The sequence below is a fragment of the Arvicola amphibius genome, chromosome 10 (assembly GCF_903992535.2).
Source record: "Arvicola amphibius chromosome 10, mArvAmp1.2, whole genome shotgun sequence".
Taxonomy (NCBI): domain Eukaryota; kingdom Metazoa; phylum Chordata; class Mammalia; order Rodentia; family Cricetidae; genus Arvicola; species Arvicola amphibius.
In genome coordinates, this window is record NC_052056.1 from 98,739,639 (window position 1) to 98,755,416 (window position 15,778).

Genomic DNA, 15,778 nt, shown 5'->3' on the forward strand with positions numbered 1-15,778 from the left:
CCCATGTGCAGAGTAGCCAGTACTCACAGCATCCAGGTCCAAACACAGTCTACCCACCTAGGCAGACTACTTTCAAAAGACACCTTAGAGCTATCATCAGTTGGTAACATATTTCCATAATGCATAAAAATCCGAGTTCAGTTCCCATAAGCCATGCTGGGGTAGGAGGGAAGCTGAGTGTGTTGGGATAGCAAGATGACTCAGTGGGGAAAAAGGTACTTGCCACCAAGTCTGAGGACCCGAGTTCAATGCCTGGACTCCACGTGGAGAAATGGAACCAATTCCCTCAACTTGTCCTCTGAACTTCACATGCACACACAATTAATTGATTAAACAAAATGGAATTGAAAATATTAAGAACATAAAAGTCAGATAGATGTGATGGCACCTGCTCATTGCTGAGGTTGACACAGGTGTATGCTTAGGGCCCACTGGCTGGTCTAACCTACTTGGTGAGTCGCAGGCGAATCAGAGACTCTACTTAAAAGACAAGGTAGATGATACCAAGAAATAATACCCAAGGTAGACCTCTGGCCTCTAAATGTGTGTGCACTCATGTGCAATACAGTTCTCATGAGCAAGATTCTGGTCACTCCTGGGTACAGATGAGCTACCCCACCAACCGTGCACAGTACCTTACTACAACCCTGTCTGAGGGGCTGGAGATGCAGCCCAGTGGTAGAGTATTTGCCTAGCAGGCATGACCCAGGGTTCCAACTCCAGCACCAGAAAAATACATCAAGAACCTCCCTCCGTCCCCTTCTCTGCAACACAAGGTCACCACCAGCACTGGACCATCCACCTGCAGACCCATGAGAGGTCAGTTCCAGTCCTCAAAGCTCCACCTGTGGGTCTCTGGCAACCCAGGCAGCTATAAAGTTCTCTTGGCAAAAGGGCCAAACTAGTGTACCAGGCAAAAGATGCCCAAGAAAGAGCCAGGCACAAACTGACTCTTCATTTGAAGTACACACAGAAAGAATAAGCAACATGTATATTCTTATATCCACTGTACGCACCCTGGTGGGAGTGTGGCTCAGTTAAATTGTGCTTGCCAGCATTGGGTGGGAGCAATCAAGATCTCTTCTAGGTATTGTGTGAATTTCACAGACTGCAAACTTGCAGTGCATGTATGTATATGTAAGTATAAATAACCCCCACCAAAAATTAAAAAAAAAGAAAACTTAAGGAAATAAAAAAGAAAGAAAAGGCCACAAGGGAGAGTTAGTAGAAGCTGCAGTGTAGGGAGAACTCTCGTCATGCGCTGTCAGTCCACCATGAGTGCCGGCACCAGGGTAAAGGGAAGGGGCAATCCTTAAGAAGCCCGGGGATACAGAAACCAGCTCAGCACTGCTTGGCCCCCACCACCTGTGCTGATCTCATAGGCATGGAGGAGGGCTCTCCAGACCTGTGGAATCACAGGATTCACCCATAGGCACGGCCTTCACCTCATCCCTGAACAGAGCCCGTGGACTGCCAGGTGCTGGCTGAGACTGTGCTGCAGAGCCTCCTGACCTGTGTGGTTAAAGCTACTCAGAGAAGCTTCCAGGCACTCTAGGGATTAGCAAAGTGCTTTCAAATACAAGGCATCCCACCGAGTGCCACTGTGGCCTAAAAATACCGCTGCCAGTCCGGTGCAGCGAGCGTGACACTCGCACTTCACAACTACAAAGTGGAAGGCGCGTAGGGCCTCTGGGGCCTCCGACACATGGGATGACAGGGAAGTGACAGTTCCAACTGCAGTCCAAGCTGTGGCATCTGCTGCCGAACAACCACGGCTTCAGCTGTGAGGCCTTTCATGGTCTGGCGGGGGGGCTCTCAGGGAGAGGCCTCTTTGTTCAGGAACAGCTGAATTGTGACACAAACTCAGCTGCAGGCACAGAATGCTGGGGCCTGAGCCCACTAGTTTATTTCGGAGGCAAAGACAGTTCCAGCCCCAACTGCAGCTATTTTGAGTTCTAATAGCAGGTGCCATGGCTCTCACTGAAGCCGTAAGTGCTGGTTTCACAGCGTCTGAAAGACACCCAATCCCGAGGACACCAGTGTCGAGAATGAATGAAGTGGCAGCAGCCACAGACCCAATTAGCAAACACCAGGCCATGAGCTCTCTTCCAAGGTGCCATTCTTTCCAGAGAATAGGAAGCCATGGGGCTGAGACCACAGTCCAAAACTGCAGGGACTGGGCTTCAGCCAGGGACCAACTGAAAACGAGGGAAAGGAGGGAACAGAGCCCTCCACCCCCCATCCCCAGCAAGATGGGTTTATTGTTCTTGCAAAAAAAGTATGCCAAGTCCAGAACAGAACATATTAGATAGCGAAAGCTTGTGCTAAAAGCTGAAAGGGTGACGGCACTCACTGCTATGGAGAGAGAGTCAGACTTTGCCCAGGACTGATAAGAAGCTGGTTTAGAAGGTCCAGGACCGAGGACAGGCAAACATCACATACTCAGTCAGCACTGCACAGCAGCCTAACACTGTGCCATGCACTGCAGGTCCACAACCCTAAGGCCACCCAGCAAGAGTTGGAATCTCAAGTCCTGAGGCCACAGTCACTAAGGCTCCAGCAGACACTCGAGAGGCACAAGTCTGCATCGTCATTAGAGCTGGGAACCACCCTGTGACAGCCTGACCATGAAGCAGGCACTATCATTCATCCACCTTCCAAAGCTGTCAGCTCCAAGCATGTAGAGGGACAGCCCCTCTCCCTGAGGAAGACAGGCAGGGCTGGCTGCTGTCTCAGGCACAGAGGTTTGCCACAGCAGCAAAGGACCAGCAGGCCCCTGTCACATGACATTCTTCCTCCTTTTTGGAAACGAGGTCACACAGATGGGCTGGCCAGGAGAGAAACAGGAAGCAGAAGCTGTTCCAGTTCACAGCCATTACCACATCCCTCCTCAGGTCCCACACACCCTTCTCTGGGGAGTTTCTCCCGTAAGTGTGCACACGCAGCTCTCCTGTCACTCCAGGTGCCCACTCACTGACACCTGTCTTTAGTCGGGCTTGCTCCAGCCTACACAGCTACAACCCTAAGCATCACCATCAAACCCGGTTCTTTGTGGGTCCTGTTTGCACCATTATCCTCCCCGGCCTGAAGCACAGGCTCACACACATTGCACTCCACCCTGGCCACCAGCCATCATTCTCCTTCATCGGGGGTCAGGGTCACAGGGTCACCTTCGATTCTGCTCTGGGCTCTTCACTGCAGAGACTCCAAACAGAAAAAAAAAAAAAGATGAAAACCCATGAGACTGTTTTAGAAGAATACATCCTTCCAAGTTCTGCCTTAGTCTGACGGTAAAACATGGATTAAAAGTTCAGTATCGGCTAGCCACAAGTGTCATGCACGCCTTTAATCCCAGCACTCAAGAAGCAAGCAATCTCTGTGAGTTCAAGACCATTTTAGTCTACAAAGTGTGTTCTAGGACAGCGAGGGATACACAGAGAAACTCTGTCTCAAAAAAAAAGTGCAGTGTTGGGCTCAAGGTGTGACAGAATGCCTGCCCACATGTCCTAGGTTCCATCCCAAGCACTGGAGAAAAACAAAACCGGGTCCAATATTACTGGCCAAATTAGTCTATCCAGACGAAGAAATCTGAATGAAATCAAGAGAAAAGAATACTCAATTTACATATATAGTGATAGGAAAGATCTCCAAAATGCATTACTACATAAAAGTAAGAGAGCCAGGTGTGGTGACATATGTCTTTAGTCCCAGCACTCTGGCAGAAGCAGGTGGGTCTCTGGTCTACGAGTGAATTCCAGGACAGCCAGGGCAAGACAGAGAAACCTGTCTCAAGACTCCCCTTTCCCCTGCTCCCACAAAAGGAAGCAGAATGTGAATGCACTGTGTCTTTAAATAAGCCAAAACTTAAGCATGGCTATGTTGGCTTGCATTTACGCTAAGGGTGTAGGGGACAAATAAAGGAGAAGCGGCTTCCTGGAAGACATGAAAAAATAAGCAGGAGTCTTAGCTGCAAACACCTGCAAACTTCCTCAGCATTCTGAAATATGTATTAGGGGTCTGGTGGCACAGCACATGTGTGGAGGGAGGACAACGTGCGGGAGTCGGTTCTGTGCTTCCACCATCTGGGTCCTAGGGATTAAACTCAGGCCACCAGGCTTGGTAGCAGGCGCCTTCACATGCTGAGCCAGTTCACCAGGCCTTTCGTAAATGTTTTGTGCCAAGGAAACAGAATAACTACTAGGTAGACAATGACTACTTATTTCAAAGCTTAGCTCTCAACCTTATGAAGCAGGTGCTATCTAAAATCTCTTATTAAAAAAAAAAGGAAATGTGTTATTCCCATGACAAACTAACACATGGGAATTCAACTATAACCATTTATAAACAAGCAATCAGATCATTCCTAAATGAGGTCCAGCTACATGTAACACAAATGACTTGCATTATAAAAGAGGCCATCACGGAAGCATTGGTGAAATCTATAAAGAGAGAGTGGGCGGGGAGGGGGGGTATGTGTGAGAGAGTGAGCTGTCGTGAGAGTGGGACTTTTTATCTAAATACTCAAGGTTTACGATTTGATTCTAAAGTTCGTTAAGAGAGAAACTGAAAATCTATGTATCTCAGTTTTTGTTTTTGTTTTGGGGGGCAGGGTGGAACAGGGCCACACTATATAGCCCTGGCTGTCCTGGAACTTGACATGGAGACCAGGCTGGCCATGAACTCATATGGATCAACTGTCTCAGCCTCCCAAGTGCTGGGATTGAAGGTGTGTGCCACACCATACCTGGTTTGTACCCAAGACATTTTAACTTAAAAAGAAAAAAAATGCAGGCTGAGGAAACGGGACACTGGGTAAGGCACTTACTGCACAAGCATAGGATCCGAGTTCAGATTCCTAGCATGCACCAGGTAGGCACAGCTGCACAGACCTGTACTCAGCACAGAGGAGGGAGACAGAAGGCTCCCTGGTGTGAGCTGGCGGCCAGTGTAGACAAAACAGCAAGCTCCACTCAGTGACAGAGCCTCTCAAAACACCAAAGTGGGCAGCAATTGAGGAAGAAACCTGATGTCAATATGAGGCCTCCATGCTGCCTCACCTGGGCAAACATACAGAAGTGTGTGTGTGTGTGTGTGTGTGTGTGTGTGTGTGTGTGTGTGTGTCTGTGTGTCACACACACACTCCTATAATCATCCACAAATCTGCACAGAAGAGTTTTTATCTTGTCTTTCGCACAAACCACACCCTGAAGACACGCTCATGACTACAAGCTTTGTGCCTCAGAGTTGAGGCCTGCCACCTGACTTGATTTTATAGCTTTTGATCTGGATTGTTTAAAAATTTCCTCTTCACAACTTTTGCACAATTTCCCCGTGCACCTTCCACAGCCTTCACTTGGCACAGTAAAGCCATCTTCTGCACACTGGTTTAGCGAGGGCTTTCAGAGTATCTCTTCAGTCACAAAGCAGGTGACTGGCACCACAGGTACCTCCTGGGAGTAAGACTGAATGAGCAAGTCCACTGTTGTCTCAGAGCTCAGAATGATCCACACCAAGGGAGCTGGACTGGGGTGACCATGAGCAGAGCCAGGGTAACATGGAGGAGGCACCATGCCTTCAAAGGCACTGTTCTTTTGGTGAGTTGGGATGGCTACAGAAACGAAAACCTGATTCTTTTTAATAAATAAACAAACAAACAAACAAGGGTAGAACCTATGGAGATACCTTGGTTAATAAAATGCCTATCTGAAAGCACCAAAACCTGATTTGTTTGTTTGCAGTTATTTATGGGGGGGAGGGGGTGTCAAAGGGCAACATGTGAATTTGTGAAAGTCAGTACACTCCTTCCATCATGTGGGTCCCAGGATCAAACTCAGATCACCAGGCTTGGTGCCAAATGCTTTCCCACTGTGGCCATCTTATTAACCTGATTGATTGAGCCTCACTCCTCAAGAAAAAGTTAAGGGTGGCAGTTCCTGCCTATAACCCCTGAGCTCTAGAAACAGAGACCAGAAGATCCCCAGAACTCAGTGGCCAGATGATCTAGCAAAACCAATGAGCACCAGGCTCAAGGAGACATCCTGTCTCAAAAAATAAAGTGGGAAATGGCTGTTGGCGAATGAATAAAGTAGAGACACTGTGACCTCACAAGCGTGCACATACACATGCACATACACTCACACATATGCATATACATGTACAAATAAGAGAACGAAACAGGAAAATAATCACAAATGGCCTACTAGGAAGTGATCTGAGACTGCAATATCTGCCAGAGTTTGCCAAAGCTAGCCTGGGCTAGCCTAGGCAGCACTAGACAATCCAGGTCATTTGGGGCCATGGTCCTGTGCCCTGCTGCCCACATAAACCCAACCCCAAACTGCAAGAAATACAGAGAACAGAAACATGTGCATGGGTCTCATCCTTATTTCCAGGTGTGGAATTCACGGCTTACACTGGGAAGCCAGGCAGCACAAGCAAGTCAGGGTGGCCCTCACACAGGCCCCAGGCCCCGTACCCAACCAGCTGACCCCTGCAGACTCAGCTGTCCTCGCTGAACCAAATCATGAGAACAAAGTACTTAGCAGAGGGTGTCATAGACACCACTATGACTGCAAGGCAGATAATACTTTAGGACATGCTCAGTTGGAATACAAGAGGATCGAACAGAAACTGACAGCACACTTCCAGGCCACTGAGATGGCTCAGAGGGTAGAGGTGATTGCCAACAAGCCCAAGGATCTGGATGACCCCTGGGACCCACATGGTGAAAAGAGAGAGCCAAGCCCCATGTTGTCTTCTAGCCACCACGTGTCAGGTCACAGGTGTACTCACGCAAATACATAAGAGCAATTTAAACAGTGAATTTTAAACATTTCTGTCCCCTTGGCCTCATTCCAGAGCAGGCAGGTGTGGCTCCAAACATCCTTATGCACTTTCCCCAAAGTGCTGCTCAGAAAATAAACAAAGAGGTGAAAAGACAGGGCATGGCGAAGCTGCCTTGGAGCAGGCCAGGATCAAGTTCGGGTCCAGCTAAACCTCACTTCCTGATCTAGGAAACCGGGTTGACACTTCCTTACTTGACTAATGGCCCCAACATCGGGAGCACTGGGCCTTCATTGGGTCTTTGTGATCCCCACTGCTGCCAGGTCTCCCAGGACAGTGAACAGCAATGTACTTCCACCCCACACCATCTCCAACCTTGGTGCTGGCCCTGTAGGACATGGGCCTGTCAGTTCTGGAATATGCAGAAGGAAAGGAGCAAAGCTGCCTGGTGACAGAACCAGGTCGAAAATCACCGAGAGGCAGGCTGGTGGGTGGATAACAGTGAGGAAGGAAATGCCGCCAAGCCGGAGTCAGCTCCGACTCCGAGCACAGGGAGGAGGGAGCGGCTGATTCAGTGCAGCACCTGTGAGGACTTACAGACCTTGTGTCTACGGCAACTTCCCAGTCTGGTACAGCAGCACAGCCAGTGATCAGGAGGCTGAGGCTAGAAGATTCCAACCGAGTTCCATGCCGGCCTGACCCACACAAAGTCAGGCCCTGTCTCCGACATATCTAGGAGTGAGACCTGTGGACAGCACGCTGACAGAACACGTGGTGTCCAGAATCACAGGTTCTCACTACCTGCTGGGACAAAACTACTAGGACAAAACCAATGTGTAATGTTTCCATGACAAGCATGGTTACAGACCAGCAAGGACAGGGGGAAGGGTGACCAAAGTGAGGTGGTCACGCTGACAAACTGGTCAGGAAAAGCCTCCAGGAGAGTGGCACTGAGGCTAGGACAATGGCTACTAGGTAAAGTGACTGCCACTAAGGCCTGATGACTTGAGCTTGACTCCCCGTCACCACATAATAACCAGACACGGTGGCACACCTCTGTGACCCCAGCATGGATACAACAGACAGAGACAGAGCATCCCCAAAAGCATGTAAATACATGGGAAAATGAAATTTCAAAAACAAACACCTACTCCAGCACTCAGAAGCTTGCTTTAGGAGAATCCTGAGTTCCAGGGTTCTGAGGTCAGTCTGGGAGGTGAGACCCTGATTCAAAACCAAACACATGCTGAGGACATGGCTCAGTTGGTCAAGTGCTTGCCCAGCATGTAAGAAGCCCCGGGTGCTATCCCCTGCATGAACCAGGCCTGGTGGCACAGAGAAGTTCAAGATCATTTGTAACTATATGCTGAGTTCAAGGCCAGTCTAAAACCTTCTAAGACCCTACCTCAAAAAAAAAATTTTTTTTTAAATCACAACTAACCCTAGATAGCTCAGGGAAAGTCAGACAAGAGTACTTGTCCTGAAGGGTCTAGCTGGCACAACGACCTGGATCCACCTGAGGAGCTAAAGAGGTGTGGGAAAACGCTCTGCTGAGTGGCTAATGTCCCATCCCCATGTAGCAAAATAAATGACTGGTGGGCATAGCGGCTGGAGGCCAGGAACAAGACAGCATGCCTCAGAGGCTGCTAGACCGCATGGGCACCAGGGCCCACTGCTGCCACTTTGAAGTGACCCACTGCCCTGCAACTCTCCCACCCCAGAACCTAATGTCCAAATCTCACTCAGCTGTCCACAGCCTGAAACACAAATGCCTCAGAGAAACGAGTTCCACGGGTCCCCAGACACATGTAAATAAAATGAAGAAATTTCAAATTTACAGTTGCTGCCTCCCAATTCTTTCTCCTAGCCCGGAAAGGATTAAAAGGACTTCAAAGCAGCTTGGGTTCCAATTAAGCCAGTGTGACCACCCCAGGGATGCTGGAATATTCCTCTGATTAACAAGAGGAGCTCTTTGAACTGTTCGCGCTAAAAAAAGCTCTCAGAAGCTCTCAAACAAATGCCTCAATTCCTCTCCCGCATCCTTCGCTCTGGAAGAGCTGGGCGTCTGGTGCTATAAACATCCAGAAATGTGGCCCCAAACAAACTTCAGCAAGGAGCTCAAGTGGGAGCAGGGAGGAAGGGAGAAAAGGGAGAGCCAGGAAGCACAGCCCTCACCTGCCTGAAGGGTGCACTCCTTAGAACGTACACATGCCAGGACTGGAGACAGAGTGGGTGAACTGACGGGTCCCTGATCAGACCAGGAGCAGGCAGGCGAGCCACCCTCCCCAAAGAGGACCCCAGAGAGCTCAGCACGGGAAACCTACCCACGTTGGACGGTGGTGTCTGAAGACAAGAGAGTAGGTGAGACAAGATGTGTCCCAGGCAGGTGTCTCACTGTGGGCAACAGATGTGTGGTCAGAAGTGGACTTAGCTGGAAACTGATCAGACTTCAGAGACGAGGGGTGGGCAACCTGCGCGACTCTTGACAGGACTTTAATATGAAACAGAAGGGGGGACCTCCTATAATAAATTTAGAACTCCCGACCCACTCACCTACCTACCAGGGCTTCGCTCAGAGAAGAGTGAATCAGAGATCAAGTGCACCTGGCTGCCAGGGAAACAATCAAACGCACAGTGAACAAAGGACTTGGAGGATGCACAGGCTCCAAGAGGGGCCATCATTAGTGAGGCGCTCGCTTTGAACTCACTGAGCAGCAAACAGAGAAGGTCTCAGAACTTTGGAGAAGGTACCACCACATCCATACAGACCTGGGCTGTGGGCCCAAGCTGCTCTCCAGCTTGCTGTGTGTGGCCCTAGGCTTGTTCCTTGGCCCTTCTACCCGTAAGAGAGAAGAAGGGACTATCAGGCCCCAGCCTAATTTATGATAGTCTCTCCAGAAACAAAAACCAACTCAGAATCTCATCCCTCTGGCCATGAGAGTGATGAGAAAATAGAAACTTGTATGGAGCTCTGAAGCAGGGATGCAGGCAGACAAGAAAGCAGGACAGTATCCCTACCACTCAAAGGAAGTCTAGACCAACGAGGACAGGAAGCCTGGCACTGTGCCAGGTGACATACTGGTGACCTCAGAGACTCTTTCAGGATGCAGAGAACCAATGACTGATGGCTTAGGCTGGAGGATGACTGCTGGCATGTGCTGACATGTTCTAAGATGTTGGGAACTGTAAATTATTTTTTACCACACTTGGGGGCTGGGAGGGCACACATGTGTCACAGCATCTATGAGAAAGTTGGAGAACAACCTGCAGAAGCCGGTTCTTTCCTTCCTCTAGGAGGATTCTTGGGATCATACTCAGGTTGTTAGGCTTGGCAGCAAGCACCTTTACCTGATGAGCCACCAAATCAGTCCCAAGATGTATTTGAGTATGTGTATGTGCGTGTTTGTGTTTATGTGCACGCACAGGTGTGAGGGTGCCCACAGAGGCCAAAAGAGTTCATCAGATTCCTTGGAGCTAGGCTGCTCTGAGAGGCCCTATGGAAGTGTGGGGAATAGAACTCGGGTCCTCTGCAAGAGTAACAAGTGCTCTTAACCCCTAAGATTTGTGTGTGTGTGTGTGTGTGTGTGTTTGTGTGTGTGTGTACAAGCCCATGTGGATAAATGTGCATCATCTGCATGCAGTATGGCATGAAGGCCAGAAGAGGGCATCAGATCCTCCAGAACTGGAGTTACAGGCAGTTGTGAGCACCATGTGGAGGCTGGGAACTGAACCCGTGTCTTTTATGATAGAAGTAGGTGCTCTAAAGCACTGACCTATCTCCCCAGCCTTAAGATGTGTTTTAAAAAGGAGACCCCTGAGTGTTTTACAATAGGGAGCACAGAAATGGATGGTGGGGAGCTCCTGTGGTCAGCAGCAAAGAAACGGGATGGTACTAGGGCTGTAGGTCAGTAAGAGAATGCTTAGTGATGTGGGAGGGTCTTCTGTTTGAGTTGATTTCATTGGCTAATAAAGAAACTGCCTTGGCCCATTTGATAGGCCAGCCCTTAGGTGGGTGGAGTAGACAGAACAGAATGCTGGAAAGAAGGGAAGTTAGTCAATCATCATGCCTCTCCTCTCTGGACAGTTGCCATGAAGCCAGCCACCAGGTCAGACATGCTGAATCTTTCCTGGTAAGACACTACTTCGTGGTGCTACACAGATTATTAGAAATGGGTTAATCAAGATGTGAGAATTAGACAATAAGAGGCTGGAACTAATGGGCCAGGCAGTGTTTAAATGAATATAGTTTGTGTGTTGTTATTTCGGGGCATAAGCTAGCCAGGTGGCACTAAAAGCAGGCTTGCTCGCCTCCTCACTACAGCTTAGCTAGCATTTGATAGGCCCTGGGCTCCATCTCTGGTAACACAAAAAGTGAGTAGGGAGAAGATGAGCCAGGACCAGCAGAACTTGGCTTTGAGCAGAATTATGGCACTGATTTGCCCAAGACCCTCTGAAGGATGGAGTGCAGAGCAGGCTGAAGCCGCAAGCATGGAGACAGAACACTTGGGCCAATGAATAAAAAGTGCTGACTGTATAGATGGAGTCACAGCATTGTGGTGCTGACGGCAGCGTGGCTTGAGACAAGCTATAAGGGGCCAGGGATTCTCAGTAGGAAGCTACAGCCTTGGCGCTAGAACTCTCATACCTCTTTGTGGAAAGCTTCAACCACTACCTCTATTAAATGCTTCTCAAAGAGGAGATGAAGGGCCCAAGATGTGACTCTGTTGGCAGAGTGCTTACCAAGCACGTACCAGTATCAGGCTTGGTCCCAAACACTAAAAAAAGGTTTTCTGTTTTATAAGCCAAACATTGTGGTACATGCCTATAACCCCAGCTCTCAAGAAGCCAAAGCAGGATGATGGCCAATTTGAGGCTAACCTAAGCTACATAACAAGTACCATGCAAGCCTAAATTGCAAAGCAGAACTGTTTGTAAAAAGAAAACAGAGCTCAGAAAATGTCACCACCTTCACAGGAAGGACAGCCACTTGTATGGGTGCCAGCCTGGGACAGACTGCATTGGGCCACCTAGTGGAGTCAGCAGGACTCAGCTCAAGCTTGGCTGGGTTCCTGCCACAGCCTCTGTGAGAAGCCAGCTAGACCTTGCTTCGCAAGCATAAGATCCTGAGTTTGAACCCTCAGCACCCATGTAAAAGGCCAAGTGTAGCCATACATGCTTTTAACCCAGCATGGGCAAAAACAGGAGGATAATAGGATCTTGCTGGGTGCCCCCAGCCTAGCTCCAGGTTCAGTGAGAGACCCAGTGCTGGTTAGTTCTGTGAACCCAGCACCAACTAGACACCAGGGAAGACAGACATCACTTGATGAATTGGATTGGCCCGAGGGCATGTCTTGGGACACCGTCTTGACTGAAGACGGATGTAGGAGACCCCAGTCCACTGTGGGTGGTGTCACCCCCGTGTGGGTGGTCCTGAGACATGTAAGGAAGCAGAAAGCAAGCTGAAGTCATGAAAGCAAACCAATAAGCAGCGTTCCTCCGCGGTCTCTGCTTCAGCTCCTGCTTCCACATGCCTGCCCTCACTTCACTCAATGATATTCTATAACCTGGAAGCCAAATAAAATCCTTTTCTCCCCAAAGCTGATTTGGGTCATGATATTTATCACAACAGAAAGCAAACTAGAACAGACTCTATCACTAGAGAACAAAGAAAAGAATAACAGAATGGGTCCTCAGCATCCTCCTCTGGACACACCATACACACATGCACACACACACACACACACACACACACACATACACACATGCAAAAGCATGCACACACACATGTACTTATGCATGCAAGCACATACATACATATGCATGTATGCACACACGGGCATGCATGTAAACACATAAACACATACACACAAGCATACACATATGCTCACAAGCACATACCACACACACAATGAGACAAAGAGAGAGAGAACTTAGCACTGTGTACCATGGCACCTGCTCCTGCATTCCAAGACACTCAGGGGACCGAGTCCTTTAGGAAGAGGGTGAGTCTGGGGCCAGACTGAACAGCTTAACAAGACCTGATCTCAAAAACACAAACAGAAGAAGGCTAAGATTTTTTTTTTCTGTGAGCTCCAGAAGTCCTGTTGTGGAACACTCTTCTCTGGACGTAACCATCGCTGTCTTCATCAGAATAGCTGTGATGACCTACAAATGATCCCAGCCACTTCCTCCTGCACCCCTCCCAGCTGTGTGGTTGCGGGGCCTCAGGAGGCGATAGAGTCTCCAGGGTGTATGAGGATAACTGAAAGGGGGAAACTCTATCTCCGCAGCTATGGGAAGTTATTCATGCTAGAGTAAGACTTTCCAGTGATGTGGATCCCTTGGGGTACCCCACACTCCATACATGACCCCTTCCTCATGCTCTGTTAGTAAGCCCAATAAGCTCGTAGGTTCACTACAATGGGCTTTGGTAGGCGCATACTTTGGTCTGTCCACGGTGCCCTAGCTGGAAGGGTGGGACTATACAGATGCTTATTTACATCTCCCCAGAGCACGCTCACAAGCAACTCCAGCCTCCAGGACACTCAACTGCTCCAGCTAAGTCACAAGTTACAGGACAGTGCCATGAGGAAAGCCCTTACTGTGGATTCTCACCCACTGGGTGAGGACTGTGGACCCCTTTAGCCACAAATGTCCGTCAGTGGGGCAAGATTCTTGCTATTGCTCCATAATGATGTCCTTCCGCCCATATCTTCACTGTACGCTTTCATCATGGTCCTCACAGACCTATCCTCTGGTTTGATTCTCTCTCATTTGGTCCTTTGTTCTCTCCAGATTTCCTCAACCTATCCAACCCTCCCCAGATTTTCCCATATCTGCTCAGTGTCTTTCAAGTAATTCTCTTCCTGTCTCAGTATCTTTTCTCCAGGAACACCCAGGAGAAGGTGTTGCTTCTGAAGTCCCCCTAGTGCAGTTCCAATCTCCACCAAGTTCCTTTTTCTCTGTCTGCTCAGTGTCTTCAGCGTGGCAGCTTCCTCGGTGTTCCTGTTTCATTTCTGCTGCTGTGATGAAACACTTGACACAAGTGCTTTAGGAAGGAAGGGTTTAATCTTCCTCACAATTCCAGGTTAGCATCCGTTACTGAAGGGAAGTCAAGGCAGGAACTTAAAGCCTCACACTTTAAGTCAAAAGCAGAGAGATTAAACACCTGGATCCCTGCCGGTCTGCTCGCTTGCTCGCTCCCTTGCTTGCTTGCTCGCTCCCTTGCTTGCTTGCTCTCAGCTAGCCTTCTCCTCTCTAAACTGTTCAGGATCCCCTACCTAGAAAATGATGCCACCCACAGAGGGTTGGGCCTCACTACATCAATTAATAATGAAGACAGTCCCCCACAGACAGGCCCATGGTCTAGCCTGCTCTAGGTGATTCCTCTCCTCCCAGGTGATTACAGGTCATGTCAAGCTGACAGTTGACACTAATCAACACACTTGATATGGAGTGAGGCTGTGGACTGCCACTGGCCTCCCAGTGGAGGAGCTGAGAGGCCCTAGGTTAGAGCACTGTGATGACCTCCTTCTTCATATGCCATACACAAGCTCACCTCGTCACGTACCATGGCACAAGCCACAGGGACTGGAGGCTTTGCCCTCTGCTGGTGCCATCTCTCTGCCAGGCTGAGCGTACAGCAACCTCCCTGTTACATAGGAGGCTCCAGGGCTCTGCTGCCCTTACAAGCTCACAGCGCCGATTACAAATCACTCTCATTTGCCTTGTTCATAGCTCACCTGGAGGTATATGACCGAACTCCTGAATGTGATGAAAAGTCATGCAGCACAAATCGAGCTGGCTCTTGGCTTTCACCTCTCCCAAATTAGCATTTGGTTCTCTCGAGTCAGCGAACTCCAAAACCAACTCTCGTTCTAAACCAGCTTCACTTTGTCCCTCATTACATGAGCTTTCCCTTCTGAGACAAACTCATCAGTGTGGAAGCTGAGCATCAGGAAAACAAAAGGACATATACAGTAGATACACATACACACACACATTTATATATCTCTGTTTGCCATCTTTACCTGGTAAGTTTTCATTTGCCACCTTTATCAGTTTCCGTATCCCCAAACTACCTCTTAAAAAAAGTCTGGTAAAGTGGGTTACATTTTACTGATAAGCCGCCTAGTTTAATGGTAGTTCAATTGACAGCCCACACTGGAATGGTAGCAGCTTGGGAACTCTGCCCACCAAGGTTATGTCAGATCCTGCCTCCAAAGCCCTGGTTCTCCTAGGACTGAGCTAGCCTCAAAATCACCCGGAAAGCTTGCAAAACATAACAGCAGGGGGCGGGGAATGATCAGTCTGTAAAGTGCTTGTCTTCTGGGCACAGGGACCTAAGCTGAATTACCCCAGAACCCACATTAAAAAGCTAGGCATGGGAGCTGGATAAGATGACTGCATAGTAGGGGCATGGTCGATCGGCAATTATGATTAACCAGACTAGCTTTAATGTATAATATTTGGCTTTAATAAAGGAAAGAAAAGGGAACTTACAAAAGCCAAGGTTCCAGCGAGGAGCACAGGGAAACAAAGAGGGCAAACAAAAGCACTCGGATCTTTTAAAGGTATGTGGAGCCCCAGAAGGGTCACGCCCCTCAGACAAGGGATTGGTCAGCTCCCCCATCACTGCAGGGTTAAGAAAGAGTACTGGCTGCTTTTCTGGAGGCCCAAGTTTGATTCCCAGCACTCACACAGTAGCTCAGAGCCATCTGTAACTTCAAGTCCAGGGGATCCAATGCCCTCTTCTGTCCTCCCTGAACTTAGGACATACACATGCTGTATATACAAACATGCAGGCAAAGCACACATACACATTAAATACAGACGTGCACCTGCACACATTTCCAAGGAATCTAGAAGAAGACACTAGCACTCTAAAAGAAAAATGAGCAGAACAACTAAATACAAATTCAATATGCAAGAAAAGGCTGTCTGTTTCTTATACAGAGAACAGGGTGGATGCACCTCAGACCTGCCCACAATGTTC

General features: G+C 48.8%; 1 protein-coding gene across 1 annotated transcript in view; it reads right to left on the reverse strand.

The window, feature by feature from the left end:
* The window catches only part of Mad1l1 (mitotic arrest deficient 1 like 1), a 317,149-nt gene that overhangs the window by 252,452 nt on the left and 48,919 nt on the right, over positions 1–15,778 (reverse strand). The window lies entirely within an intron of this gene.